This window comes from Sesamum indicum, linkage group LG6 (genome assembly GCF_026168435.1).
Source record: "Sesamum indicum cultivar Baizhima isolate 11 linkage group LG6, ASM2616843v1, whole genome shotgun sequence".
Classification (NCBI taxonomy): Eukaryota; Viridiplantae; Streptophyta; class Magnoliopsida; order Lamiales; family Pedaliaceae; genus Sesamum; species Sesamum indicum.
The window spans coordinates 14,121,947-14,137,031 of NC_142662.1; the positions used below are offsets into that span (position 1 = coordinate 14,121,947).

Sequence of the window (15,085 nt, forward strand, 5' to 3'; positions counted from 1 at the left end):
TTCGCTTTCAACTGTTAGAAAATGAAAGACTGTGCCGTGGAAAACCATTGCTTTGAAAGTGAAATTTCGGTACTACCATAGTGCAGATAATATAAATCGATCGCTCCCCAAGGTTAACACAGCTATTACTTTCTTACACGCGCACTCATAGAAGAAAGTTTGAAACAACGAACAAAAAATAACACTCTGAAGTGAAAGAAGAGGAAGGAGCTAGAAGAGAAGAGGCTCTCGATTTTGGTATGTATGAAATGCATAGGGCTGAGGCTATTTATAGATATGTAGCTCGGTTGCTTGAGAAAGTTGGACTCTACCAATCACAAAAAATTGCCAACGGATATGTTTGTTAAAATTTGCACAAATTTTGGCTAAAAAGAGCAAGAGATTAGTCATTCCCAACAATAAGTTGATACACAAAAAAAAAAAAAAAAAATTCAACGGGCAAAGTGTAAAAACAATATAATTCGAATGGCAAAATGTAATTTACCTTAAAAGTTATGTTTATTAAGAATTAGTCTAAAGAGCAACTCTATTTTATGAGATCGGTATTTACTTATTTCCAAACTAACTCACTTTTATTTTGGCCTCATCAATGTATCATATATTTATTTTATGTTTTTATAAATTGATAATTTATGTTTTGGTTTAATAAGTTAGGACTTTTGGTACAAAAAAAAATTGGTGACTAAAATTGATGAGAGCTGAATATGGGGACCAAAAGTGTAACTTAAGAGATTTCTATACTTATTTATTTTTGTTGACCTTAATTTATTCTTTTATATCATAAAAAAATATATTTTTGTGTATTTATTTATCAATGTTCTATTTATATTTAATATTATTTTCATTATATAAATTTTAATTTATCATCAATTAATGCAAGAGATGTATGGACATTTGCTTTTTATAATAGAATATTTTCAATTTGGCCCATTAGAACTTTTATTGTCATGTGTTACATATTTATTTTATGTTTTTATAAAGAGATTATTTATGTTTTGGTTTCGTAAGGTTAATTAAATTATCAAATAATATTTGGAGAAGAAAATTGATGAGGCTAACTTTATTAAATCGAAATTAAAATTATCTTTTTATTTTTATATGTATAGAATATTAACTGAAATATTAAATATTTTTAATATTAATTTATTTCTTTATAAAATTGCAAAAGTGCTTAACTTATTAAAAAGGTTGGGGACAAAATGCAAACGATCCAATACATCTGATGTATTTAATTAATAATAAAAAAAATTAAATTATGAAAAAAACGCTAAGTAGAAATGACCTTTTTTTTGTTAAAAATATAAATAAAAAATTGATAAAAGGTCTAAACATGAGAACCAAAAGTCCTTAAATCAAAATATAAATTATCTCTAAAGTAAATAGTGATTTAACGAGCCAAATTAAAATTATCTCCTTATAAAAATATTGATGGCAAGGTGCAAATAATCCCGTAATTCTTTGCATTTACTTAATAATAAATTAAATTATGCAAATAACATTAAATAGAAATGAGATTTTTTGTTAAAATTTCAAATAGAAAATTAATACATAAATATGCAAAAAATATATATATTTTCCTTAATACTAAAATTATAAAATAATAAGTTATGAAAATTTTAGTTAAAAACACAAAATAAATTTATAATATATTGGTGAGGTCCAAACATGGGAACAAATGACACATTGGCCAAATTGAAATAATTCCTTTATAAAAAGGTAGGGGACCAAGCCCAATTTCTCTTGCATTAGAATTTAAATTATGATTAAATAGAAACGGGTTTTTTATTGTAAAAAATAAATAAATATGCCAAGAAATATATTTTTCTTTAAATTAAATGTATAATACAAAAGTAAATGAGTATATTATTTAGTTTTGGTTTTGGTTTAATAAATTAAGCACTTTTGGTCTCATGTTCGACCCTCATCAATTTAATCTCAAAATTTTTTGTAATAGATATAAATAGAAAAGTGATAAATAAATACACAAAAAAACAAAAAATCGATCGAAATTGTCAATTTTAGACTTTTATTTGATTAATTATGTTTTTTTCCCTCCCTCCCTAATGGAGATGATTGATTTCAAGAATGTTTTGAGACCAAAAGAGGTTCAGATATGAGAATTAAATGTCTTAACTTAAAGAATTAAATAAAAATTATTCCTTATATAAATATATTTATTCAGGAAAACTATAAAAGGCACTAAAAAAATAGATTGCTGATATTTTAAGTTATGTAAAATCTATTCTTGCTATACTTTCTTCTAAAGAAGGGCTGAATTATTGGTTTAAATGCATAAAATTTCTTAATGTTTTAAAAATCCGTTACAAACTCTTCTTTGCTTTAAAAATAGGCGAAAAATTTTCTTATATTTTATTAATGTAGCTTACTTGGTCTTTTCAGTTAAATTGACTCAACGACGTTAATTTTTTCTTTTTATATGACTGCGATGCTTTTTTATTATGTATTATTTCTTATCTTAATGACCGTTGAATTTATTAAATAATGATTGGCAGATCTGATCAATTGATTTCAATCGTTAGATTTTAAAAATAAAAAATCTAAATTATACAAATAATTAAAAATATAATTATATATTAAAAAAAGTAAAAGAAAAAAACCCCACCCCCCCCCCCACCCCCTCCACAACCACCACCAGCCCAACCCCGTCGCTTGGCCCCTCCCTCCACCCCCTGCCCTCGTCGTCCCCAAAATGGGGAAATGATAAAGAAAGTATATTGACGACAACTGAACTCGCCGACTTCAATTAATTAAATATATATTTTAGTTGATTAAGAATAATTTTAAATAATTATAATAATTATTGTATTTAAATTAATTTAAATATATATTTTAGTTAATTATGAATAATTTTAAATAATTATGTAATTATTATATTTAAATTAATTTGTAACTTACAATAATTATTATTGCTGAATATTTATCTAAATTTCAAAACAAAATTAAGTATATTAGACTTTGTAATGTAATTTTTTTATATATAATATAAATATATTTAAGAATAAAAGAATTTATATTTTTAGAAGAGAGAAAATACGAAAAATATAAAAATAAAAAAAGTCAAATATAGTAATTTTAGATATAGTATAAGGGTATTTTAGTCAATTACAGACGAAACAAAAATAAAAAAACACAAATAATTAAATTCAGGCGCACTTTAGGTGCGTGCACCGCACCTTCCTTTAGTTTCTGTCCAGTAGTTTTCTTTTTTATTTTTTTTTTAAATTGGGGTGTTTTTAGCTATTTCTCTCGTCGACACGATTCCAACGAAATCAATCATGCCCATTTTCATCACCGTCGGCGACTCGTCGGCGTCGGAGAAGAATAAAAATTAATTAAAATTGTTTAATTTAACAAAATTTAAAAATAATAAAAAATATTTAATGTTTAATTTAAATATAATATTTTATATAAATTTAAAAATTCATATACTTTTGAAGTATTTTTATATTTATTTAGTATATTTGTATAAATAAATATTAAAATATATTTAAATTAAATAATATTTAGTAAAGCATTTAATTTAATAAAATTTAAAAATAACAAAAAATATTAAATGTTTAATTTATATATAAGTTAATAGTTTTAATATAACAGTTTATATAAGTTCAAAAAATTGATATAAATTTTATGTATTTTTATATTGATTTAGTATATTTTATAAATAAATAGTAAAATAAATTTAATTTAAATAATAATTTAATTTAATTAATAATATATAATTTGCATATGTAGTGGAGGAGAAGGATATTTTGGACCATTGCAATACTAAAAAAACTGAAATAAGATAAAGAAAAGACCCCTACTCTCATTTTCACCACGTGTACATCACCTTCCGTCAGTTTTGCAGGAAGGGGATCTTTTTTGCAGGGTTTCAAAGTTCATAGGGACTTTTATGGCTAAATTTTGTATAATTTTAGCATAACACAGGGGGTATTACCTTTTGTCAAGAAACCGACCCTCTGCCAAGAAAAACAAAAATGAAAGAAGAAGAAACAGAAGAAAAAGAGAAGAACAAAAGGAAAGAAAGAGGAAGCTGTGACAGAGAAGAAGGCGACAAAGATTAAAGAAGAGGGAGAAAAGAAGAAAAGAAAATCATAGAGAGAAGAAGGCGACAGAGATTAAACAAGAGAGAGAAATGAAGAAGAGAGAGAAAATAATTAAAAAAATTAATAAAATATTTAAAATCCAACTTGCACACCTAATAGAAGTGTGCAAGTTATAAAATCAAACTTGCTTTTGTATTTTGGCCCATCTCTAAAATGGGCCAAAACATAAAAACAAACATAGGCTTAGTTCTCATATCTGGACCTCTTTTGGTCCTAAAACATTCTTGAAATCAATCATCTCCATTAGTGAGGGAGGGAAAAAAACATAATTAATCAAATGAAAGTCTAAATTGACAATTCCGATCCATTTCTTGTTTTTTTGTTTATTTATTATCACATTTCCATTTATATCTATTACAAAAAATTTGGAGATTAAAACTGACGAGGGTCGAACATGAGACCAAAAGTGCTTAATTTATTAAACCAAAACCAAAACTAAATAATATACTTACTTACTTTTGTATTATACATTTAATTTAAAGAAAACTATATTTCTTGGCATATTTATTTATTTTTTATAATAAAAAAGAATTTTTTATATGAAATCATAATTTAAATTCTAATGCAAGAGAAATTGGGACTTGGTCCCCTACCTTTTTATAAAGGAATTATTTCAATTTGGCAACTGTGTCATTTGTTCCCATGTTTGGTTATTTGGTTAAATGTTTAACTCATGCACCAAAAAGCTGAAGAATGGAGAGCAACAACAGAGTTTCAACACTTGAACAAATTCAAAAAGTTGGGCAGCAAGGTGTTGAACACAAACAATTCACATGCCACAACGCAGAAATAGACCATCAATGCCACAAGGCAATGCTGGTAAAAGAGACTACAAAGTTATCCAAAACCTCTCCACATGCCAATCCAATTACGAATTACAAAAACCTATTCATGAACGAGCCAACTCAAACTTCTCAGAATGGTAGAGGCCATGAACTCTCTAGGCAACCAATTGAAAGATTTTAGCGTATGCACTCTCAAAAGTTAGCACAATCTTTTTTAACATCTATACAAGGATACAAAAATCCCAGTTCCGGCGAAAAAGAGTTACCATAAAGCTTACAAAAAATCCACCAAACACAATAACACATGAGTTGAATCCGACTCCTATAACTTCCAACTGTAATGTGTCAAAAAGTATCACATACCTTAACTTAACATCAAAGGAAATGCCGTACTTTATAAGCACGCTAAAGGCACAAACATTCAGAAACTTGTACACATAATCAATTATGTTAGCTATCACCCAAAAAGCAAAGACAACAAATAAGAAAGTGCAAACAAGTGTTTTGTGTAGAGCGAAGAAGAAACATACTCACCTTAATAACAAAATGAATATAAAAGTCACCAAAAGATAAAAGGATTACCTCCATTTTGATATTGGATCCAAAGCAGAGTAATGAACAATATTTTGATGAAAAAAATCATGTTATCTATGTCTACATTATACACAAAAGCTGTTAATGATAACTTAATAGTTTTTTTAATAATAAATAAGACCTGATCTAAAAAAAAAAAGGAAAAAAAACTACCTGATTTAAACTATATAGATAAAAGTGTGAGAAGATATATACCGTTAAGGACTATTTTTATTAATAAATGAGAATTAATTATAAAAGGATAGTAGTACCTAAATATAATTTTAGTAGTTTTTAACGAAAAGACGGATTAAAACTTATTAAAGAGGTGATTAATACTAAATATCTTTTTATCCTATTAGTCTACATTTATCACATTTATCACAAACATAAAATAGTAAAGCTAAAACTTCAACAAATAACAAAAAATATTAAAGAATAAATATTATAAAATCACCCATAAAAAGTTATCAATCTTCATTTATTAGAATTTAGAAGTACCCCTCAATTTGTTTATTAATCTATTTCCATTTCTTTCTTAAGGTTGGAGTAGGAAAGAAAAGGAGTTATAAGTAAACTGAATCCTTATTGACTGGCACTGGAAGGTTTTTTCCATCCTTATATCAGCAAGTGTTTTCATTGCTGCCAAGTCCTATCTAGTGGTTGCAATGTTGTTTCCACAGGATGGTAAAAAGCAACATACTCGACCTGAGTCCAAGCACGCAAGAGCACAGTGTCTACCACACGAGCAGATTCATTCTATAAAATAAGATTGCCATGTAACATGTAATTTAATTAATAATGCATCTAACAAAATGAAAATATTGAAAAATCATAATGTAAAAAGATAGAATAGAGTAATAATTTTAATAGCTTTACAATGTATGGGGGAAAAGGAGGAAAACGTGAGTCTTTTATTTTTGAGCAACCTAGCAATCATCATCTTACATTCTAGGAATCTTTTTGGAACAACCTAGGACTCTTACAAGGTTGTATTTTAGTTGAATGTGTAACCTAAGCACCAAATGGAGAGCAACAATAGAGTTTCAACACCTGAACAAATTCAGAAAGTCTGGCAGCAAGGTGTTGAACAGAAACAGTTTCACATACCGCAATGCATAAATAGACCATCAATGCCACAAGGCACATTACCTTTTGTCTTTATGCTGGTAAAACAGACTACAAAATTATCCAAAACCTCTCTACATGCCATTCCAATTATGAGTTACAAAAGTCCGTTTATGAAGGAGTTGACTCACATGGCCCAGAGTGGTAGAGGCCATGAACTCTCCAGAAGTAGCACAATCTTTTTAACATCTATACAAGGATTCAAACACATCAATCCCACTTCTGGTGAAAATGAGTACCATAACAATCTAAGCAAAAAATCGACCAAACACAATAACACAATAGTTGAATCTGACTCCTATAACTTCCAACTGTAATGTATCAAAAACTACCACATACCTTCAAATTAGGGTCTCTTAACATCATTAACAGTTACTTTGTTATGGTTTTGTATCATCTGATATATTCAAAAGGAAATATAAGTATGTTTAGTTATTGATTACATTTGTGAAAAATATATTATCCACCTACTCCATAATGCAGAATCATGTACACATGTTCAATTATGTATCAATTAACACCAGGAAAGCAAAGGTAATAAATCAGAAGCTGCAAATAAGCAAAATCATCAAAGAAAATGTCATGTTACATAAATATGTTGAAGGCACAAATATTCAGAAACTTGTACACATGTTCAATTATGTATCAGCTAACACTCGAAAAGCAAAACAATGAAGAAACATACTGACCTTAATAACAAAATGCATAAAAGGAGCCATCAAGAGTTTTTTTATAATATATTGTGATCAAACACACAGAGTAATAAACAATATTATGATCAAATAACATCAAGTATTTTATGTTTTAATTATACATAAAAATTATGAATGATAACTTAATCCTCTTTTTAATAACAAATAAAAATTTGTCAAGAGACAAAGTTTTAATAGAAAAATAAACTATCTAATAACCAAAGATTTCTTTACACTACATAGATAAAAGTGTGAGAAGACATTTATACCCTTAAGGACTATTTTTATTAATAAATGAGAATTAGTTATACAACATAGTACTACTACCACCTAAATATAATTTTAGTAGCTTTTAACTGAAAAGACGTCTATTAGTAGTTCCAATTTTTTAAGTCAGTTAAAACTTATTAACGAGGTGAATAATACTAAATAGCATTTAATAAAAAAATAAAAAAAATTATCTTATTAATCTACATATGATAACATTTAATTATAAAGTTGTGCATGGAGCATAAATGTAAAATACTAAAGCTAGTAGTTTAATAAATAACAAAACATATTAAAGAATAAATTTTTTAAAATCACCAATTTAAAATACAATCTACCTGTAGTAGAAGTACCCCTAAATTTGTGTATTGATCCATTTCTATTTCTTTCTTAAGGTTGGAGTAGGAAAGAAAGGAGTTATGTTCTCACCGTGTAAAGTGAATGCTTGTTTGGAAGGTTTTCTTCATCCTTAGTTCAGCAAGTGTTTTCATTCCCTGCCAAGTCCTATCGAGTGGATGCAATGTTGTTGTCAGAGGATGGAAAAGCGAAAAACTTCGACCTGAGTCCAAGCACGGAAGAGCACAATGTCTACCACAAGAGCAGATTCATTCTATAAAATAAGATTGCTAAGTTTACATGTAATTTTAATTAATAATGCATCTAATAGAACGAAATAATGGAAAATCATAATGTAAAAAGATAGAAAAGAGAAATTATTTATAAAAATGAAGGAAAAAAGACAATTTACCTTTTGTCTTTATGCTTGAAAAAGAGACTGCAAAGTTCTCAAAGACTGACCTACATGACATTCCAATTATGAATTCCAGAAGCCTGTTTTTGAAGAAGCCAACACAGACCGCCCAAAATGGCAGAGGCCATGAACTCTCGAGGTTGTATATTGAAAGATTTTAGCATATGCACTATCAGAAATAGTACAATCAATTTCAATTCTACATTTTGTTGTAATCTCATGCAATTCTCTTTGTGCAGTGGTTTAACCAATTAAAATTAACTCCACCTCAGTGTTTTGGGTGAAAAAAAAATGGACTCCTAGATTGACAAAAGGAATAGGAAAGTAGTATTTACGTAAATGCTTCTCTTGATCCCATTAGTGAACTAATTATAAGGACCACAAATACAGGGGCTAAAAATGACAACACAATATTAATTATAAGACATGCTAGCTTTGAACTTTAGATAAAAATCCACCTAGCCCAATAACACAAAAATTTAATCTGGCTCTTATAACTTCAAATTGTTATGTGTAAAACATTATCACCTACCTTACACTCCCATCTTCTAGGAAATTGAGTTACTCAACAACACTGACATACACAATAAAATCCCCTCAAATTACTCGAAATAAGCACCCATAGGAGCGTTGAAATATATTTTATCAGATTCCCCACACTGAAACCATGCTTACCCTCAAGCATGTCTCAATCAAAATTCACGAATTATCCAAGTAGCAAGTCTCAAATTTCCTTTCATGTCAGTCAAGTATATCCCCTAGACTAACATGACTTAATAGTTTAAGAAGAGATAACAATATTGAGAACAAGCACTTGTGGCACAACATTCAACACACAAGTAACCCAATTGACTTTATCAAAATCAAATGAAACAAGTCTCAACACTCTCACAAGGATATCACTCTAATCACTCAAAAGTGTTTGAGAATTTTGGTTCTACTCAAATCAATACATAGCATGTCATTACCATAGGCTTGCTTGTGAATCAAATCTCCTCCACCAATGAAATTCAAATTAATACATGAATCAAAGGGTCTTTCCATGGGTTGTAATGGGGTTTAGGACAAAGTGTGGAATAACAAAGGTCGAATGTGGCTTATTAATTCAAAGGAGTGAAGCTGATCTAGTTGCTCATCCTTCCAAGCTCATTTCCCTTCAAATCGATTCAAGTGATATGAACAATCAAACTACTCACTCTTTTCATTTCCTGTTTCTATTTCTCATCCTTTTCAGAACCTTTTCCTCTTTCTTTTTTTTTTCCCCTTCTTTTCCTTCCTTCTTTCTCTCTTTGTGTTTGATCATTTTTTTTCATTTCCTCCTTTCCATTTCTTTCTTTCATGTTTCTCTTTTCTTTCTTTTTCTGAATCTTTTCGTCTTTCTTTTCTTTTTTCTTCTTCTTTCTTTTCTTTCTTTCTTCTTCTTTTTTTTTTCTTTTCTTTTCCTTTCTTTTTTGTTTCATCATTTCTTTTTCATTTCTTTCTTTCTTTTGCTTGGGGCCCTTGTATACTACTTGAATCATTTCACAAGCAACCAAGCCGACAACATCCCTTGAATGGGTTCAAAAGTCACTTCAGGAAATAACAAAGAAGGGGATAATTTGGCTTATTATGTGGTTTAACCAAGAAAAGAAAACCAAGGCTCAAATGAGTTTTCTAAGCGTGAAGTCAAGGTAGGCTATTTTCAGGTTAATGGGGTTTTCCTAAGTGCCCTTATCACTTTCATACACCAATCTTACAAGAATGTGGACTCAAAATGTATTATACAAGCAAGTTCTAGAATGGACACACTATGTTTGATGCCCTCAATCAAAAGAGATGTAGCAGCACTATTTAAATGGAAGTGCTTAGGTACAAAAGCTCACACAAAGGGCTTTTGTGTTGATACTTGAACATTGTTTTTTTGGTGCAGTCAATGGAACACACTTGACACAACTTACTTTTTTTATATGCCACTAGTGCTTGTTTCTCCTACTTATCACGACTTATACCAAAATATCCTATTAATCTAAGGGATATAACAAGACAACATTCAGAAAATTCAAGTGCTACCACAGATAATTCGCATATTTTTTCTCAAGAAACACCAAGTTCCTTCACAAGATCGGTGTTTAATAAAAAATGTCAACCCCCAAATAAATGAAATCCCCACATATCCACATTCCAACAGAGCAATTCCCTGGCTGATCTAATCCTATTGTCACAATGAATAATAGGCTCTAATTTCTTGTTAATTTATTACAAGAAAGATTGTCATTCAAGTCAATCTAATGAAATAGGAATAATATCTCATAACCTGTACAGAGCACAAGTCACTCAAATCTTCATTTATTGTTCTGAAACAAGTAACTATTTTTTGTAGAGCTTTGCACCTCTTTCTAATCTTTTTCTATTGCCAGCATGTATTAATTAGAAATGATGAGCTAAAGAAACTAAAAGAATAGATGAATTTAAGCATAGAAATTTTTTCTACATATGAGAACTGCGAAACTTACCTTCAAGAAGATCACAAACAAAAATTACAACACATACTGCATATAAGTAACGAGATCACCTCAGCATAACTTTTGCCTTGAAACCTTGCTCTATCCTGCCTTTCTTGCTTCAACTGTGTAAATAATTGATGCCATGTGATCGCTTAAGCAAATCCTTTGCTCCTAGAACAACACTCTGCAATAATGGGACGGGTTACATTGTTGGAGTCGAACAAAATTGAAAATTTATATAATGTGGAAATATCATACAGAAATGTACACCTACCCATTTCACAAGCTGATTAGTCATTTCAAAAGTTGTGTTGTAGTATGACTACCTACGGAAGGTATAATAAATGATTGTTGTATAGACATGCTATGAAATTTACAGTATAAACTTCTTCCATACTATTGCAAAAGTATTTATTTCTGCATTTCAGAATTCCAGTCAATGCATCAAATCTTTAATTCATGCTGCTGAGCATATCTCTGCCTGCTAAAATTCTAGGATGGAAAAACCATCAGCAGCATTTCTGCATTGCAGGAACTGCATTTCTCAACTGCAGATCTGATAACTGGCAACATTCATCCCATATAATTCACATGGATTGTACGTACATAAGTTACTATTCCTCCCATTCATAAAGATAAAAGCTATACAACAACATAATGGCTAGGTTTTCTGGATATCAAATACAAAATATTCTTTAGCAAGCAGTCATCACAAGATGAAGGCAACATGCTGAAGGACCAAATAAAGACCATATCTCCAAGATTGAATGAAGTACAAGAGCCTACAGGGTACTGGCAAAACCCATATTTTACGACAAACAACATTATAACAGCTGCTAGAAGAATATCAATGTGATTCAAAAGAAAATGAACATGAATAAGCATTCTAATACTGGCTAAAGAAGGGCAGCAAATAAGATTCGGATTGGCTCCATCTACAAAACAATGAGTTCCAGATAAGAATTCCATTTGTCCCGTAACAAAGAAACATTGTCCAATTCCTAGTATCAAAGTATATTTACTGTTACATATTTAATAATGTGGAACAGTGAATCAATATCTTGACATCTTTTTTGAACTCTATTAATATGACCCCTCTGGTATGCACTTTATATAGATCAAGAAAAAACCACAAAAAAAACATCAAATGAGGAATAAAGTTGCTATATATCATCTTATGTCACACCTTATCTTTGGGAGCCATGCCAATTGCCGACTCTAAAATTCGCCTTGCCGATCAATATTTAACTGCCGTATTTAAACTGGACAGCCATCGGCCAAATCTTTGCAAATGAAAATTTGTTATAAGCAATCGTCTTTAGATACAAGCTGTAAAAGTTCAAAGTAAGTCAAGAAAGCATAGTTAAGATCACTTCATGAGAAGGTAAGTCATGATGGCAGCAATCAAGAAAAAAAGAGTAACTTAGAGAAACAGTAAGCTATGGAAAGCATACAAAGGGTGCTCATTAAAAAACTATGATTATTTGCATGCAATTATTTTTACTATATCCATCCCAATACTTGATTTCTAAAAACAAGCATGGATAATCTGACGCACCGCATAGAAAATTTCAGGTACAAATTTATTACAGGAAAAAGACTGCAACTCAACAAATTCCAGAAGATAGTCTCTTTCAATTTAACCATATTTCTTTTATGATCAGAAGTATATCCAGGCTTAGAACCATAATGGGAGCATTGCATGAGAAAAGTTAAACGAGTAATTAATCTTATTATAATCAATGCACAATGTACTCTTCATGTCCTACTGGGAAGATGAGGCACTAAATAGAGGATGTTTGGCCGAGCTGATATGTGATTTATTTATTTTAACAACTGCATGTACAATACTTCGGCATTCGACTAAGATGGACTAGACATTTGCCATTAACCAAAATTTAATTAGTGCAACAACTAATCACATGTGTCATAAAGTAACCACATAAAGATATGTGCATAACATTGACAAAATGGCCAAACATATGAGTAACACCATCAACCCGAGAAAGGAAAAGAACTCATTGAAAATAAAGTTTACTAAACTCTTACCTCTTTAAATTTACAGAAAATTAGAGATAATGTTTCAAGAATCTTAGACAAGAACAGAAATAACCTTTAGACCTCTAAAAGTTGTAACATTTCTTCCTTTGTGTAATCAAGATAAATTTGTCTTTAACTATAAGAAGTCAAGAATTAAATAACCATACAAAAGGTGCTCGAATTGTTATGTACAAGAAACCCATATATGCATCTTTAACACAGAATCATGAAATCAGCACTATTTAGACAAGAATTTGGTTTACCAGCGGGATTTTTCTTTCTTGGATTTCTCTATGTTGTGTCCGCCACCTGCTACCTCTGTCGTTGCATCCCACAGAAAGTTGCAAAACCCCCTCCAAAGCGTTAATCACTCGGAGCAAAATCCCCAAATTCCAAGATCCTCTCTGCTAATCTTTCCTCTCTCTAGCGGTGGTTTGAGGGTTTTTCACTCCTCTCTATTTTTGGGTGAGAAGTGAAAATGAGAGTGAAAGGCTGAGAATGGGTGGATGGAGGGGCGAGGAGACGGTAAAATGGTGGGATTAGGAGGTGATTTTTTCAGGTTTTTTACCGGTGGATTTGTTTTCCAGGAAGGGTGTATTTTTTTTTTGTTCGATTTACCGGTGGATTGGGGGGTTTTTACCTGCAAATTTGTAAAAATATTCTTGTATTTTCTTGAATTATTTTTTTTGCATATAGCTCTCTCTCTCAATATAAATATGAAATTTGAAATGGATTTGTTCGACACGTGTGAATCAACATATCTTTGTTATTAATTTAGTAATTAGTTTTTAATTTTTATTATTATTTCTTTTAACAAAGTTAATTAATTATATATAAAATGTATTAACTTGGTATATATATATAGAATATAGTTCGGGTCAATTAATTTTTCTTATCGGATCTAACCAGTTACACAATTAACCCATTAAATTATTCAGTCCAATCTTCAGTGCAATTTTAAATACACTGATTTTAAATGCTCGTTTGTTTTGATTATGTGGTTAAATAGATGAAATCTCTTTTTTGGTGGAAATGTGATTGTTTCTACAATAACATTGATTCTATTATCAAATTTACAGTAGAGCTATATAGCTATGATGTAGGTCGCCCAAAATTAGGATTTTCAGATCGGGTCGCTGGGTCGGATCGCTGGGTTGAGATCGCTAAATCCCTCTTTTAAGTTACCTGAAGTGGATCCTGAAAACACAGCAAACGTAAGACTAGCAGAGAAGCCCTCGGTGATGGCCCTCCGATGCTTAAGTTAGAAAAGGTGGGGTCGAAAATAAGGAGATCGAGGGAGAACACAGATGTGGCGGTAAAAGTAAGTGGTGAAAACTTGTTTGAATAATCATAAATGAGGCTATTTATACTTGTACGGTACCCTCTATATGTGCAACACGTGGCTCCAATGAAAGCGGGCCACGTCACCCCCTGTATAGACCTGCTACCGCCGCTGCTGTCTCTGTGCACTGGGTCCCACCTGCGCAGTCATAGGGTACAGTCATAGGGTACATGTAGAGTGCTAAAAATAGGTAAAAATAGGGGGGTATTTCTGTAATTATCTAATTTCCCTCATTATTACTCCCACACTTCTCTTAGTGTCATTAATGACACTAAGGGAAGTGAACAATCAATATGTCGGTTGGAGGGATCTCGGCCATCTGCTCCAAGCCACGTGTCCCCATCTGCTGGAATGTGAAAAGGCGCGTCGCCCGCAAATATTCCCCTATATATAGCCCGCCATTTGAACTTTCTTGACCGCCCCAACTAATCGCATTCGATCTCTCCCTGCGAGCTACCTCCATTTTTTAGGTACTTCTCCATCCTTTCTTATTCTAGCTTTTGATATCATGTCTTCTAGATCTAGGAGTCCCTCTATTTGTGTACCTGCTTCTGAATCTGCGTCGAGCTCAAATTCGAGCTCGACGTCGGGATCGTCAGCGACCTCCCCAAGGGAGACCACTGGTACTTCTCGCGATCCCACTTCTTCCAATCCCCAATACTCTGACCTTCCCGAGGAGGTAGCTGAGTCCGATGAAACCCCTGTCTTTCAAAAATATACTGAAATGATGCAACAAAACCCATGGTTAGGAATAGCGAGCATCAATAAAACAACTCCTGTAGCGTTAAAAAAGAAAATACTACATCCCTGCCGATTATGATATTATTATTCCTCGCTCATTTGATCGTATGCATCAACCCCCGGAGGGTTATTGTGCCTTTTCCGTGCTTCATTTAG

General features: G+C 31.1%; 1 long non-coding RNA gene across 6 annotated transcripts; it reads right to left on the reverse strand.

Moving 5' to 3' along the window:
* Window positions 1-4,836: 4,836 nt before the first annotated feature.
* Window positions 4,837-13,460, reverse strand: LOC105164474 (uncharacterized). Of its 6 annotated transcripts, none has more exons than XR_016066110.1 (4): window positions 13,110-13,460; window positions 11,993-12,135; window positions 8,002-10,990; window positions 4,837-6,802 (listed from the first exon to the last, which is right to left on the reverse strand). It is a non-coding gene; the product is annotated as an uncharacterized LOC105164474 (long non-coding RNA). The 6 variants fall into 6 exon arrangements; XR_016066108.1 differs by having other exon boundaries at window positions 4,837-7,010; XR_016066109.1 differs by having other exon boundaries at window positions 4,837-8,370; window positions 10,875-10,990; window positions 13,110-13,459.
* Window positions 13,461-15,085: the final 1,625 nt, after the last annotated feature.